This window comes from Cavia porcellus, unplaced genomic scaffold (genome assembly GCF_034190915.1).
Source record: "Cavia porcellus strain 051 isolate PalLab524CR breed Dunkin Hartley unplaced genomic scaffold, mCavPor4.1 scaffold_26, whole genome shotgun sequence".
NCBI lineage: Eukaryota > Metazoa > Chordata > Mammalia > Rodentia > Caviidae > Cavia > Cavia porcellus.
Genome location: NW_026947509.1, coordinates 42,981,110 through 42,996,707, shown reverse-complemented (window position 1 = coordinate 42,996,707; position 15,598 = coordinate 42,981,110). Strand labels below are relative to the sequence as shown.

The 15,598-nt window shown below is 38.8% G+C and overlaps 1 pseudogene; it reads right to left on the bottom strand.

Moving 5' to 3' along the window:
- Positions 1–1,802: 1,802 nt before the first annotated feature.
- LOC111758196 (U6 spliceosomal RNA) lies at positions 1,803–1,900 on the bottom strand (annotated as a pseudogene).
- Positions 1,901–15,598: the final 13,698 nt, after the last annotated feature.

The window sequence follows — 15,598 nt, the reverse complement described above, 5'->3', positions numbered from 1 at the left end:
TTTTTGAAAAGTCTTCCTTTTGATTAATAAAATCTTTCTCACCAGGGAAGGTGTAACTGTTTAGAATTAAGAGCTGAGTTTGGAGGTGCGCAGTGGTTCCGCTGCAGCAGATCTAGCCCTGTTAACCCAGTGCCAAACTTAATTTATGAAGATGTAGACTGTGATGCCGTAGAAAAGGGGAAAAACATCAAAGCAGATTTTTCTTCTAGAAAAGGCTTCTAAATATCCATTTAAAAGTTTCTGTATTGTCTCTATGTAGTTAATTACTAAAGCTATTTGTGTTTAAACAAATGTTTGGTATTTCATTTGAATTTCTTGTTTCATTTTTGAGTGGAGTCACAATTGCTAATTTGTTAGTACTGTAATAGTTGCTATGGTAACAGGGTCTAATGTTATATATAAATATGTATGTAGTGTGTACATATGTGTATTATAAATATGTACTGTAGATGACTATGATTCCAAAAGACTTAGCTCTCCCAAATTAAAACTGCAGCTATGTTTTGTGAATCTAAAGATGACCACAAACTTGGTTCTCCTTTTCTTAGGAGAAATATGCAAGTTCCGGGAGGGGTGAGCAAGTTTGCAAGGAAGCAGAGCTATTTGTGCCCACTTTTCTCCCATTCCCTTCCTCATCAACATTTCAACCACACAGATGCTGGGCAAGATGAAAGCCAAGCCCAAAGTCCAGGGGAAAAGGGCATTGTTCCAAAGGACCTCAACAAGGCTGAGAGACACATTGAAAAAGGAGAGGGTATGGTTTGTGCTGGTCACAGAGGGGAATTAGCAATAAGGGAAGATGTATGCTTCCGTATCATGTACATTAAGCGAGTTGCACATTTCCAGGTCTAATCCTCTCAGTAAAAGTTTAAGGTCTGTGTCATCTTCATTTTAAAGATAGGAAGCTGGGGTTCAGAATAAGTGGAAATTGTTCACGGTTGAACAACTAGCCAGGAAGGTTATATTTCCTAGATGTCACCTCATTATCCTGAGGCCTTCCATAAAACGATATTCAGAACCATAATTCTACTCTATCCCCCCCCAAGCATTGGAGACTGAACCCAGGAATGCTCTTCCACTGAGGTACAACCCCAGCTCTTTATTTTTGATTTTGAGACAGGGTCTTGCTATGTTGCCCAGGCTGAAGTTGACTTTGTGGTCCTGGTTCAGTCTCCTGTATCCTGGGATTACAGATGTGTTTCACTGCACCTAGCTATATATCCACTCTTTCTAAACTAAACTTCATATCCAGTCCCCACAGAGTGAAGCTAGGGCAATGGTGATGACATGCCCAGAAGCTGACTCTAAAATTAGTCCGATTGAAAGGGAGTATAGTATGGCCATCTCTGACAGTGGAGATTGTTTTAACTTCCATGTTTTAATTTCCAAAATGACAACTACAGTGGCTTTACTACATACAGAATTATTTTTCATAAATCTTCACAAATCTAGAGGTAATCAAGCTTAGGTTGATATGGGAGTTTCACAATGCAATCAGATACTCAGATTGATTACCTTTGTACCTTATATCTTATTATCTTATGACCTCCCTTAGTGTGAGGCTATAACACTCATCTCAAAATATGGCTGATTCCTCATTAGACATTGCAATTTCATTCCAGACTGAGAGAAGAGGAATGAATGAACAAAGTGCAAATTCTCAAGCCAGTTGAGATATTCTTGTCTCTCTCTCTCTTTCAGTAAAGACACATTTTCAATTATTAGATGTCACGCATTGCATTTTGAGATTTTCATGTTCTTGGGTTGAACCACGGACATGTTGAGTAACTCTAAGAACTCCAGAAAATGCGAAGCACTTCACAGATGTGAGTGCCATTCTTATACAAGGGTTATGCCAATTTTCCCTGTATCCTTCCAACTTTCGTGTATATACTACTATCTTGGTTACTTTTCTCTCATTGCTGGGACAAAATACCTGATATTCAAAATTAAGGAAGGAAAGGTTGATTTAGCTCACGGTTTGTGGAGGTTTCAGTCAGTAATCAGCTGGTTCTGAAGCAGGGTGGCATGGCACAGGAGCTTCACAGGGGCAGAAGACAGCAAAAGCAGCAAGAGCAAAAGGGAAGCAAGCCTCTTCCTCTCTTATAGTGTATGCAGGCGACCACCCTCTAGAGCAGGTGTAGCCCTTATACCATTACAGTGCTCTCCTCTTGCACAGGATGAGGATGTTTACAAAGTGAGGACCCTGGCTCCTGCTGAGTTGCTTAAACTTGTAAACTTCCCTAGTTGACACAATGTATCAACCATTACAAATCCTGCACAAACCTACCTTTGTTTACAGATTACCAGTCACTTTGCAGGCAGGTTTAACCGAAGCTCTTACTTCTTTGCCACTGGCCAGCACTTTACATATGGCTATGCCACTGTGGCAAAGAAGTCTGAGGAGGTGAGTCATTTTTCCTGAGCCTAATGCTGCTACTAATAAAATGAGAGTTCTCTTAGTAAAGAATAGATTAATGGTTACTGGGGAAACAGTGTCCAAGACAGACATTTCCTCATGACTTAGGTCATCTGCCAGGACCCACATTACCTTGTGATTTTGTCAAGGATATGTACACGTTGAGGGAAGAAAAGAGGTCCTTTGCCCATGCAGAAATGTCAAGTTTACATCCTGGCATGTGGTTGGACATCAGCTGACATCACTCATCTTCTTGTAGCTTCTTAAATGTTGGCTTCTGTTCACAAGCCTTGCCTCTGATAAATCCTTGTAATTTATACTACTGATTAGTGTTGCTCTGTTTTATGAATGTCTCCCTCCAAAATTTATGTGCTGGAACTTATTCCTCTAAGTGATGATGTTGGGGTGGAGCCAATGGGAAGTGATTAGGCCATGAGGATTCCACCTTAACCAATGGGGTTAGTATCCTTGTAAAGCAGCTCAAAGGGACTCTCAGCTGCTTCCATCCATTTTGCCACATCAGGCTGCAGCAAAGACACCATCAGGAAAAGAAAGAGTATATCAGACAATGAATCTTAGGACATCTTATTCTTGGACCTCCTACCTCCAAAACTGTGACAGATAAGTTTTATTGTAACACATTTCTCAGTTTAAATATTTCGTTATAACAGCAACAGTAGACTGAGACAACTGCCTTGTGAGTGTTTGGTCATCAGCTTGTTCACTGGTCCCTCTCAGTGGAGAGAGACAGTGGATATTATTTGAGCAGGTGGGTTCTGCAGAAGCTGGAAAATGATCGAGAGCTAAGGAGTCATGCAGAACTGGAGGCTTTACCACTCACAACCTCTATGACAATGAACAAGTTCCTCGGCTTCTCAAAGCTTCTGTTACCTCATCCGATAAATAAGGACTATAAAAACACTTCCCTCAGATGTTTTCTGTGAGAAGACATGAGTCAATGCACAAAAAGCACCTAGAAGAATATATAACCTATGGCAAGAATCTGACCAATATTAATTATTATTTTATTATTACTATTAGCCAAATGACCTGGACCCAAATAATAAATCTAGTATTTTCTTCAGCAAACTATTAGTAGTATTTGTTACTTAGTTTCATCACATTGAAAATTGTTAGTACTCCAAGTTAGAGATTGCAGGTATATAAAGTGTGCAGTTATGTGTAGTAAATAGTAGGTATGGTAAGCACTATGAGTTGCTTGTTGTTTCCTTCTCCCTTGTTGTCAGAATTTCATTTAGTTTAAGATAATGATTTGCCTGGTGTTTTAGTCATAGTCTCATTGCTGGGACACAACACCAGATACTCACTGCTTAAAGGAGGAGAAGTCTATTTTGGTTTACATTTTTAGTCCATAGTAAGCTGGCTACAATGCAGGAAAAGCTTGGTGGTAGGTCTAGCAGAGGATAGTTGCTCTCATCTCAGGAAGCAGAGAGAGAAGCAGGGACATAAACCCTTCGAGACCCCATCCCAGTGACTTCTTTTTTTGAGTAGGCCCCTACTTCTAACAGTACATTTAGTTATATCACCCTGTAATCCAATCACGGTCCAAACTCATGTGATTTGGGGGTGACATTTTAGATTTGAACCGTAGCATTCCATTTCTGGCTCCCCAAAGACTCATATCTCCTTATGCAAAATGCATTTAGCCCATCTCTAGGAGTTGCCAAAGTCTTAACAGTTCCAGCATTGCTGAAAAGTCCAAGTCAGAAGTCTCCTCTGAGACTCAAGGCAAATTCTTAGTGGGGAGCTCCTGAAAAAATAAAAAACAAAGTTAAACACTTCCAACATACAGTAACACAGGGTATATGGTCCCATCCCAAACAGGAAAAAAATGAGTAAATAGGAAGAAACAAAACCAAAACAAGACTAAAACCCACTAAAGCAAACATTAAATCCCATAGCTCCATGTCTAGCATCCTGGGCAAGTTGTGGAAAACTGTGACCCCCAAATGGCTTGGGTGGTCTCACCTCTAAGCATTAGCACTTGCAGCCTTCCCTCTTGGGTGGTTCTGTTCACTGTTTGTACCTTTTCTCAGCAGATGTTCCATGTTCCTGGTTTTCCCAAATTCCTGGGGTCTCTACTGCCCTTTCAGAATTCTCTCATGGCTTTACATATTGCCCTCTCATGGGCTTTCCTCTAAATCTGATTGGAAATCTCTCTGAACCCACAACTCTTGCCTTCTGCATGCCGGTAAATCTGGCATCATGTAGGTAACACCAAGGCCTGCTGCAAGCTTGAGCAGTGTCTCTTAAATCATGACTGCTGAAGCTTCTGAGAGCTTGGATGGCTACCCTGTGAATAAATACCAACGAAGCAGTAAATATCATGGCCACCCCATCTGACCAGGCCCCGCCTCCAATAGCACAATCAGTTATCACAACCTTATGAGCCAATCACCTTCCAAATTTATGAGATTTTGGGGTACATTTAAACTCTGATGCCCAGCTAAAATTATTCTATCTTTGTTCCTTTGTAGATGAGAAATGGCAAAGTTCAACCAGTGTAGTACGAATAGAATTTCTTGGGGAGAGCTTCGTTTCTTGAATAAAAAGGGAAAACTTTTCTTTTTGAAAATCCCTGTTGCACTGTCCTTCCTCATCAAATGTCTGGAGGTGCTGCACCTATCTTGAAGGCAAGAGCAAATGAGCCACAAGAGATGATGACAGAAAAGGAAAATAGATCTTGAGTATCTAATAGCATCACTAAACTTTAGACTAACTCTAGATTTATTATATAAAGAAAAATATCCCTACTTCCATATGCATTATTTGCTTTGATGCCAAACACAATTCATGATAATGTAAGTTTGTGCATTTTCTTTTCTTCAATATAATTTTGGCATCATCATCATCAATATCTATGACCCAGGATATTCATATCTCTGTTCTATTCTTATGTAATGTTTGTCTTATAGACTGATAATGGCTCCATAGAAGAAACTTATTCAGCAAGAAGCATTCACCAGAATTATTTTAGGGTCTTCCATTCCCATAGGGAACCAGTAAAGTCCTAACTGGGACTCAGGGGCAATAATGCCATAATGTCCTAAACTATCTAGAGGGAGAAAAACCCTGAATCACATCGATTCCCTCAGGATATGTTGTTTGGAAATAGGTGACTCTGTTGCCCTATGATAGTCTATAGGTAACTGGGTGATGTTAAGAATACAGTACCTAGAATAGGACTAAAGGGAAATAGGACTAAAGAGCTAAGTGAAAGACTCTGTATGAGGTGTTCTGGGTAACAGTATCCATCAATCATGACATATCCACCACTGATGACATTGAACTGTTTTCTATATAACCTGACTACTAGTTTATATTAAAAGTAAATTTCTTCCCAAATTTGACTACACATAAATAGTTATTTGACAGTAGATAGAATGCAGGCCATGTAATCTATTCTATAAATTTAATGAAATTCTAACTTTTGGCCTTCTAAGTATTCTAATTGCCCTGGTGTATACAATGTTGACTTGAAGCAGATGTGATCAAATTCTAGAAACTAGGTTCAATGAACCTTATACTGGGCATCAAACCAGTCAAGAACTGAGAAAGGAGTCAATTACCAGACATAGGACACTCTGGGAACCAGACTTCAGACAGTATTTCTAAAGGTATAAGACTCAGGGTTTTCTGTACTATTATCCTGTCTATTTTGTTTACGCAAGCAGAGGAGTCCAGACAATTTTAAGTTCTCATTCTTTCTCTGTCTGTCTGTCTCTCTCTCATACTGGGGTTCACACTCAGAGCCTTCTGCCTGGAAATGCTATACTATGGGCTTTATCTCCAGCCCAATTCGCGACTTTAATATTCCTGTTTTTGCCAATTAAGCCCTATTTCCAGCATCCTTGCTGCTAATTAGTAAGCCATTATCTTTTTCTAATAAAGACCCATTTTTAAGCAAGTTAAAAATACTGATGTTTTGGGAAGGTAAAAGCTTGATCATCTCTGAAGGGTGGCTTACTGATAGGCTGAGGACAACTGGGGTATAAATTTTGGGTTATAAATTAATAACTACTCTTAGGTTGTAGTTTAAACCGACATTTGCATTATCTTATATTTCCCAAATATACAGGCGGAATTACAGAATTCTATTAAGCAGCCTACACAATCAATAAAAGGCAAAGAAGTAGTAGCCCTTTTATCCTGTGACTCCTCAATTTGAAAGTCTTATCACAGTGGTGTTCCAACTTGGTGTTAATCCTATAAACTACTCAAATTCACTATTTTGGGCAGCAGTCTTTCATAAGTTAGCCTACTAATATCATCAAACGTGGTCCCACTTAGAGTGAAATGACAAATTGAGTTGCTGATATTTATCTTGGAGAAGTATGTAAGTGAACTGAGACAGGATTAGTAACAACATCAAACAAATAGTGAAAATCTATATTTCTAGGAGATAGGTCAAATACAAAACAATAAAATTGGTCATTAGAAAACATGGCAAATCTTAGCTAAGAATTTAGAAGCAAACCTTATCATATTATGATTCCTCTTCAATTTTGACCCTGTGGCATCTTCACTTTGTAGGCTTCTCTGATTTCACAACCATTTGTGTGATTCTATTTGACAACTTGTATTTTTTTCCTTACAAAGTATATACTCTGTATCTTTTCATTTATTTTTGCATAGGAGATTATGAAAAAAAGAATTTTAAAATGTTCAAATGTGATAACAAGTCAGTAGTGGCTTTGTTTACAGTGTCAAAGAAGCCCAGACAGATTCTGATGTTAGGAGGGAGGATTCAGAGATTGTTAAGAAAAAAAAGGGGGACTATGCTCACTATGCCCACACTTCCATTTTAGTGTACCATGCCCCTGAGACAGCAACAGACACAGGGGGGTGTCACACGTGTTATACGGCTTTATGCAAATGTCTTTGTGCTCTTTGACTGTTCTTCTGAAGGCCAATTGCTCTCAGCTGAGCTCCTTTGTGGTAGGTTCTGCCATTTAGACATGAAGGTTGAATTGCACCAGTAGAACATGTCTCAGTCCATTTTCTGCTGATAAGGACACAATACCATAAACTGGATAAGTTATTAAGCAAAGAAGTTTACTTTTGTTCATGGTTCTGGTCTAAGTCAAGGAACTTGTGACTGCCTTCTTGTTGGCAGACCTGATGTTTTGCAGGGCATCGTATGGTGTACATGGAACGTGCCAGAGACCTACTCAAACTGGTTTTTATAACTGACTTGCTCTCAAGGTAACCTATTAATCTATTAATTTGATGAATGAATTAATGCATTTATGAGAATGTACTTCTGATCACCCCCTAAAGGGCCCCTCTTAACTTGCCTCTTAATATCTCACAAGAGAAATTTAATTTCAAAATGAGTTTTGGAGGGAAAAAGAAGCATATTCAAACAGTTACTGAGCATACAAAGAATACCTTTTTCCCTAGAGTTTGACTTAGTAAAAGTGGGCTCACTAGTGATGGGAGGTAGATGTAAGATGGGGGATAGACAGAATTAATTTTTACCTAAAGAAACTATTACCCCTCCAAAAAAAGTCAAACTGTTATCTCATGCTTTCTCCATCTGTAAAAGGAATTATTTTTTAGTCTCTCTTATAGCAATGGCAGAATGAAAGCTCATAAAATGTTCAGATTCAGAATATTAAGTCAGTTCTTAGTGATTGTCTACTAATGTCTTTATGGCTTGCTCTCCTACAGTCAAAAACCACTAGGCCTTCTTGAAATTCTCCTCTGGGAGTAGCACATGGCTCCTGGATACTGCATAATTAAACTTCCTGGAAAAGAAAGGGTTGAAAAACCATTGACCACCAAATCAATAGATTAACAACAAAAACTACAGCAATAATTAACAGGTAAAGGGGTTAAATGGGTTAAATGGTTAAGTGGTGATCCATTTGCCTATGGGCACTTTGTTAAACCATCAAAGGGCGAAGACCATAAGGAATTCAAAAAGTACCCTAAGCTTACAATAGCTTTGGAAAGCCAGGCTGGTTTAACTGATGTAATTATTGTGGATTCACTGACGTCTGAACAGCAAAGTATTTAAAGCACTGTCAGGAAATGTTAAATCTCCCTTCTGAGACTGAGATTGAAAGAAGGTAGGACAGCTAATTTTTTACATTAGAGCAGGATTAGGCCATTTGAAATATTTCTTTCCCAATTTTGGGCAGCACTAGATTTTGGCTAGTGAAATATAAATGAGCATCAATTGTACATGACAACTGCTGATCCAAACCACTTAAAATTCCAGGAATGTTCTTTTCTGTCTCAGACTGGCTGCCAGGATCTTGTCATCAAAGCCAGCACAGCCACCACAGGCAACCCTGCAGAGGAGGCCTTCTAAGCCAGGAGGGGTTAGAGAGATAGCTGTTTGTTTTGTGAAGACATGAATCACTATCAGGGCCATTACAACGTTTCCAGCTAGGTCACAGTGATCTAAGTCACTCTGCATTTTCCTCATAGGCAATGGAAGTCAGAGACTTGTTCTGCACTCCAGTTCCTGTGCAAATAATATCCATTTCCCTCACTACTTCTGGCTGGGGTAGGGACTGAAGAATTTAAGAGAACTGTACAAGCCTCAAATGTTAAAGTCACAATTTTGAAGACAGCTGACTTTCCAGGCAAAGCTTTTTATTCATGATATGAAAAAAATATGGGTGAAGCCTGAAATTTTTTTTTTCTTTTTTTGTGATTCCTCTATTTGTTCTTGGGAAGAAATGTAACAGTCATTAGTCCTTTGCCATCATAATGGGTTCTTTGAAATAACTTCTTAGCCAAAAGGAACATTTACTTATATACAAATTACGTAATTTGAAAGATAATGATATAAGGTAATGAAACTTGACCTACTATGTCGGGTACAAGTTCATGTTCTCTAAAATCAAAGAATTTTAGGAACAATGGAAATCAAAGAATTTTAGGAACAATGGAAGTTAAGAGTAGAATATATTTATTGAGAGAAAGCTTCTGTCTGAGAGAGACAGAAGAGGTCCCGAGATAGTTGCCAAGGACTCTGTCTTTTCCAAGGACTTTTATAGAGCAAAATCATGGTAGGAGAGGGGTTCAAGGTGGGGAAAACTGAGAACTCACAAGGCAGTTGGGTATAAGGTGGGACATAGCTATAGTTAGCCAATAAGAGTAGTAGCTCAGGTAAAATTGATTAAACTGGAGACAAATGGGGAAGCAAGTCACATAAAAAGCGGGCATTCTTAGAGAGCAGTGATTCTTCTCCTTAGGGGGTTGGAATGGTGACTCCTGGCTTCCTCAGGGTTATAGGGTATTATTTAGAATATCAGTCCTTAGGATACGGTTGCATTTATTTGATCCTTTGTTTTGAGGCCTGGTCCACAGCAGATGACTGTCTCCCCCACAGTTGCAAGGTATCTGTGCTTATGCATTGGCTCCTTTGAGGACCCAGCCCTGTCTTACTGCCTATACTATTTTTAACTAACTCAGCTGCCTGCAACAATAATATTGGTTGGGTTCCTTAGAATCAAAGTTTTATCTTTCTTGTAGTATAGTGTAGAAATACGATGACCAGATTCATATAAGTCATCAACCTTTCCCTAACACTCTTCCATCCCAATTTTGATTTCAAGATCTTACCTGTAAGATCTGTTAGAACAAAGAGCCCATTAATTACGTGATCAAACCTAAGATTTTGGTGTTAAGTCCTAGGGCAGAAAGTGTGGGGTGAGGAGCTCATGTTATTCCATTAATTTATCTAACAGTAATTGTGAAAGTCTATCTCTACCCACTTATATGGAAGAAGACATCATAATTTACCTTAATTTGAACTCACTGTTACATCATAGTTTAGTCTCATTAGCCCCAGATTTTTCTCTGTTAGTGAACTTGAAGAAACACCTTCTTGATGCTTTGAAAGACTGTTCAATTTTTACCTATTGCCCATGCAAATGTTTTGCGTTTGGCTAAGGATATAGCTGATAGAACCAAAATGCTTAGCAGATTTGGGATTGATTCTGCTTTCCACAACCTGGTCTGTCTGTTCTTGGCTGTATGAAAGGAGCATGAAAGGTCACAGTGAATTAATCCTGGGCTGGCTTTGGGGAAAAATGTGAATAGAAGGTAGTCAGTCATGGTAGCTCCCTTTTGTGAGAAGGTTACTGAAGTTCACTGAAAAACAATTTCCCCAATCTCATATTTATAATTGAAATCTGCTGTTGTGAAGTTTCAATGAGATGAAGTATGTGAAAGCACTTCGTAAACTCTGCAAAATAAAAAGTCAGAAAGAAGAGCCATGAAACTATTAAATGTGGTGCATGCTCAGGAATGGGATTCCTGGGCAGGCTTCACTATCTGATTTATACCTTCCTCTACGATAAAAGCTATAAGTATGTTTTACTTACAAAAATGGCAAAATACATAAGGATTTTTCCTTTTTTATATGTTTTCTATAAGAAGAAATGTAATAACAGGGTTCACCATTATAATGTGCTATATCCTGAACTTCAAATGACTAAAGAAAGGGCAAAAGAGTTGAATATCAAAGAAAACATTGAAAAGTAGTTGAGGAAAAATGATGCTGGGTCTTTGCAGAACTACGCCATACTCTGTAGTTATAACTGGGGCTGGGGCTAATGGCGGCTGAACCTGGGAACTTGCACATGCCAAGCCCAGCTCTGCACTGAGCTATGTCCTCAGCCCTGTAGTTATAATTCTAAAGTTGCTGTTAACAAAATTGGAAATGAGATCATTATTTCAGTGTGTAAAAGTGACACAATTATGAACATTCAAGGGAACCCAAGTTGAGAATCCTTAGGCAGTTGAACACTTGGGCCATTCCAAGATACCAGAAGGATTGTACCGTGGTTCACTGTAAATGTGAGACCTCTCAGGACACTTAATAAGGTCCCCTTGTGCAGGGGACAGGCACCGCTGCCTTCTCTTTCTTAAGAAGTCCTGCTCTTGCTGTGTCTTGGTCTGGGTGCTCTCATCCTGAGCTCCAGAGGACCAAATTCCTTCGGACTTTGGAATCTTCCATAGATGGGAGTTCCAGTTCTACCATTTTTGATCTGTTTGAGGCAAGACACATGTTTTAAATTTATTGAGCCCCTTCCCTGTGAAAGACAGTGTGAGTGTGAAAATAAGATTCCCCACAAGGAATGTAATCGTTATGCAGTGAAACCATTAGTAATAAAGAAAATAAAAATTGACAAAATAGGAAAATATCATGAAAAATAATGAAAAAAATTGAGTAACAACTGCAGAAACCAACACTGTTCATTTGTATTTGGCTTGGTGTTCATTTACTTGTGTTTTTTAAATTGTGTGCATTTCAGGGGTACAAGTGTTTTGATAGTGTGTGATTATTAGATAAAGTAAATTAAACTAAAAAAGACCCAGATTGGTAACAAAAGTAATCTAGAAAGTGTATGTCCACAAGCAAGTCTAAGATGGAATTATATTTACTACGATGGAATTATACTTTCCCATTGTCTGCCAACATTTAGATGACGCCTATCCCACTGCATCAGGACCTTGATTTTTGAAGTTAACTTGATTAACCACAGACTGCTCAAGTGTTGGGGGTGCTGAAGAGTTGACTTAGAACCCACTTCTGGTAATACATTTACTTCCAAAGGAGCTGCCATTGTTGATTTAGGTGTGGGAAGGGGCGGAGAGTGTGGGAAGTACGTCTCTCTAACATATACTGAGTGTCTTACTGTGTGCTGGACACTCTGACAGGAACTCTATTATCCTTAGTTGTTAAATGCACACAACCAATCTATAAGGTCTGTGCAGACACAGGATTTCATAGTAAGTACTGGGAAGGGGTCAACTGACTAAGAAAATCTTACACTTGTAATATGATGAAGGCAGGAACTGACATTATGGTTGGGGCTTTACAGTTTAGGAAAAAAGCTGTCCCTTGGAGTTTAATTTCATTATTTAGTGCTTTATTTATATTAATAATAGGTAATATGGATTATTACTTATATATTTATATTTATTATTTATATTAACAATAGGTAATATGGATTATGTCCCAAGACTAATGATACTGGTGAAAGGGGTAAGAAAAGAAGAGAAAATTTTTCTGTCTATAAAAATTCAAACATAAAGACAAAAGAGAATAATATGAGGAAATTCTGTATGGCAGATTCAATTCAGATTTCCCTCATTTTTTAATTCCCCTTTTTTATTCTGAAGTATGTTAAAGCAAATCAAAGACTTCATGTTATTTTAGTCTTACAAAATGATGATGAAAAATAATAATTTTTCTTTAAAGAAGTTCTTTCCTTCTCAACCAGGATTGATTGATCAGCTTAAAATATCATTCATTACAGCAAATTTAAGTTAATTTCCCTCCTGAGCTGTCAATTGTCACAATGAAGTACAACATGTAAGTTTCCACCAGGTGATCAAGGGATGTGTGTGTGTGTTTATGTGCAATTTCATTTTGACTTTACTTTTATTGTTTTGGCCATTCCTCTTTGTTTGAATGCTGTAATGGACTCATGGATTTTCTGTGTCTTCAGTGTCATAACAAACATTAGTTATACCCTGCCAATATCACCGCAATACTCAGCATTTCTAAATATGAACATATAAGCACCTGAAACCACGGAAGTACCAGAGAATTAACACAATGCTGGGTTCCTTCAGTTCATACTGTAGGACAGGTCTGGAATGCCCAGGTTGATTAGCAGGATTGAGCCTCACTTGTCCATAAGTATTGCTGTTAACATACCTTATGGGGTCCCATAGGTATCCCGACTGGGGAGAATTTTATGTACACACTCAGAGAAATAGGGTATGGGCTGGGGGCGGGACATTATTTTCTGGAACTGGAAACATTTATGTTTCTCTTGAGGTAGTGAAAATGTACAGAAAAGATGCACTGCCCTCCAGAAGGAGACTAACCAATTTTACCAGTGAAACATATTAGAATAGGTTTTGTTGTTGTTAAGATGGATAATTTAAACATTCTTTGGATTCTCTCAATCTGCTTATTTTATGTCTTAATGACTTTTCTTGTTATTGGAACAAACTACCAGATAACTACAAATTAAAGAAAAAGATTTATTTTAGCTCACGGTTTGTAGAAGTTTCAGTCCGTAGGGCATAGGGGGCATTAAAGAGGGGGATCTCAGAGGAGAAGCAGTCCTTGGCAGGGGAGGCAGAATCAGCAAACAGCAGAAGTCTGCTTTCCCTCCTTTCATAGTTCCTGCAGGCCATAAGGCTATTGATTGGTATTATCCACACCCAAGGTGTGGCTTCCTATTACATCACCCAGAACTATGCTAACCCACATACTAAATTAGTACCACATACTGTTAATCTTAGTATCACATGCTCTAGATCTGGCGTCTGAAAACCCCATGTATGAGTTCATGAGACTTTGGGGGGACTTGAGCTACAAGCCATACATCTTAAAATCAGGTTGCTGCTCTTTCTTTTCTCAACTGAACTCAATCTATGGATTTATGATATCACTATGGAATTTTGGGTGTGATGGGAAAGAAGTGTAAGTTAAGGAAAGGAATGCCAGTTTGGATAGCCTTGGGTAACTCTGTCCTGGAAGTTGCAGCTCTCTTAAAAGTACAATTTTTTTTAATGAAGATTTTTCCTTGCCTCTTTTCTATCTTAATTCCTTCTATGCTACCACTTTTTTCTGTCTTGCCTTGCCATTCATTTACTTCACTTCCCTGGAATCATCTCCCAGCAAACCAGAGGCACTCAACTCTTTGCCTCACAGTCACCTCTGGTAGAATTCAGCCCAAGAAAGTAGATCCAACAGTGGCTATCGGCAGTGTAGACTCAGCCTAGGGTGCTGACTGGAGATGTGGGATTGACTTCATTACTGGTGGGTGAGGGTAGTGATTGCCTCTACCATGAATAATAGCCTTTCTTAGAGTTCACTAACAAATGAGTGACATTGAGTTTGGATTGAGGTGAAGAACGTGTGGAATGGGATGTACTGGCTTATGCAATAGCTCTATGCCTGAAAGATACGAGGCAGGAGTAGTCACAATGATGGAGCTGTTGCTTGGCTGTTATTACTGTCTGTAGGAAGGAAGAAAATAAGAGGCAGGTCAGTAATCCATCGTCTCTGGGTATTGCCTGAAAACTAGAAAGCTTCGGCAGCAGGGTTGAAAGACTTTCCTCTCCCACATCCAGAAGACTGCTAAAAACCAGCCCCAAGATTTAAGTGTAAGGTTGGTAGAAGAACGAAATTAAATTCACAGCTCCAGGGTTTTCTACACTAGAGTTACAATGAATGTGCCTGAGTGTTGTCAGAGTGCAGAGGTTCCTCTGAACCCTGTGGACAGCTGGGTTGGTGCTCTCCTGTTGGTTATTGGGAAGCAACTTGCCGTTTTCCAGAGACCACGAAAAATCCCTCCTTGAGATGGCTGCCTTTGTGATGATGTGTGTTTTCCCTGAGATCTATACTTTTTTTCTGATTCCTTTCATTCTTTCTAGATATGTTGCCCAATCCAATACCTTTTAGCTACTTGAGACTGAAAATTGAGTACAGTGAAATAAAAGGACAAATTCTTTTTCTTAGTGACACTGCCAGATTTAAAGTATTCAGTAACCCCAGGTGGCTGATGACTCTCCGATTGGAAAATGCAGCTTATAGAACATTTCTATCATTGCAGGAAGTTCTATAGTCCAATGCTAATCCAGACTTGGCACTGGCAAGCTTGTCAAATGTCTTAGTCTTTCCAGCAAATGGTTCCTGTTGCCATAGCTCAATTCTGCCAGTTTCACATGGAAGCAGCCATGCACAATATATAAACTGAAGGAATCTGACTGTGTTCCTTAGTTTTACAAGACTTAGATGGGTTTTACTTTCTTGATTCTTGGTCTATTAAAAAAAACTAGACCTAATTCTTATCAGGGTATTGTAGGGATTGTCTATATCATGGAAAGAAAAGGAATTATGCACCAAGAATTCATATAGCTGCAAATATGTTTGAAGGCAATAAACCAGGGAGTGTAATTTGAGCCTGCTTGGAAAGAATAAGTCTGGATAGTGAGGAATATTGATGAGTGCAGGCAAGATTTAAAATCCTGGCAAGGACTTCTGGAGCCAAGCCTAATATATTGCAGGAATGGCATCTTAATTCTCAAGCCTGTCTTTTTCTGGAGGCCTATAGTAAAGAAGTGGAGATGCCAGAGCTGTTTTGGCAGTGTATTAAACAAAGGGTCAAA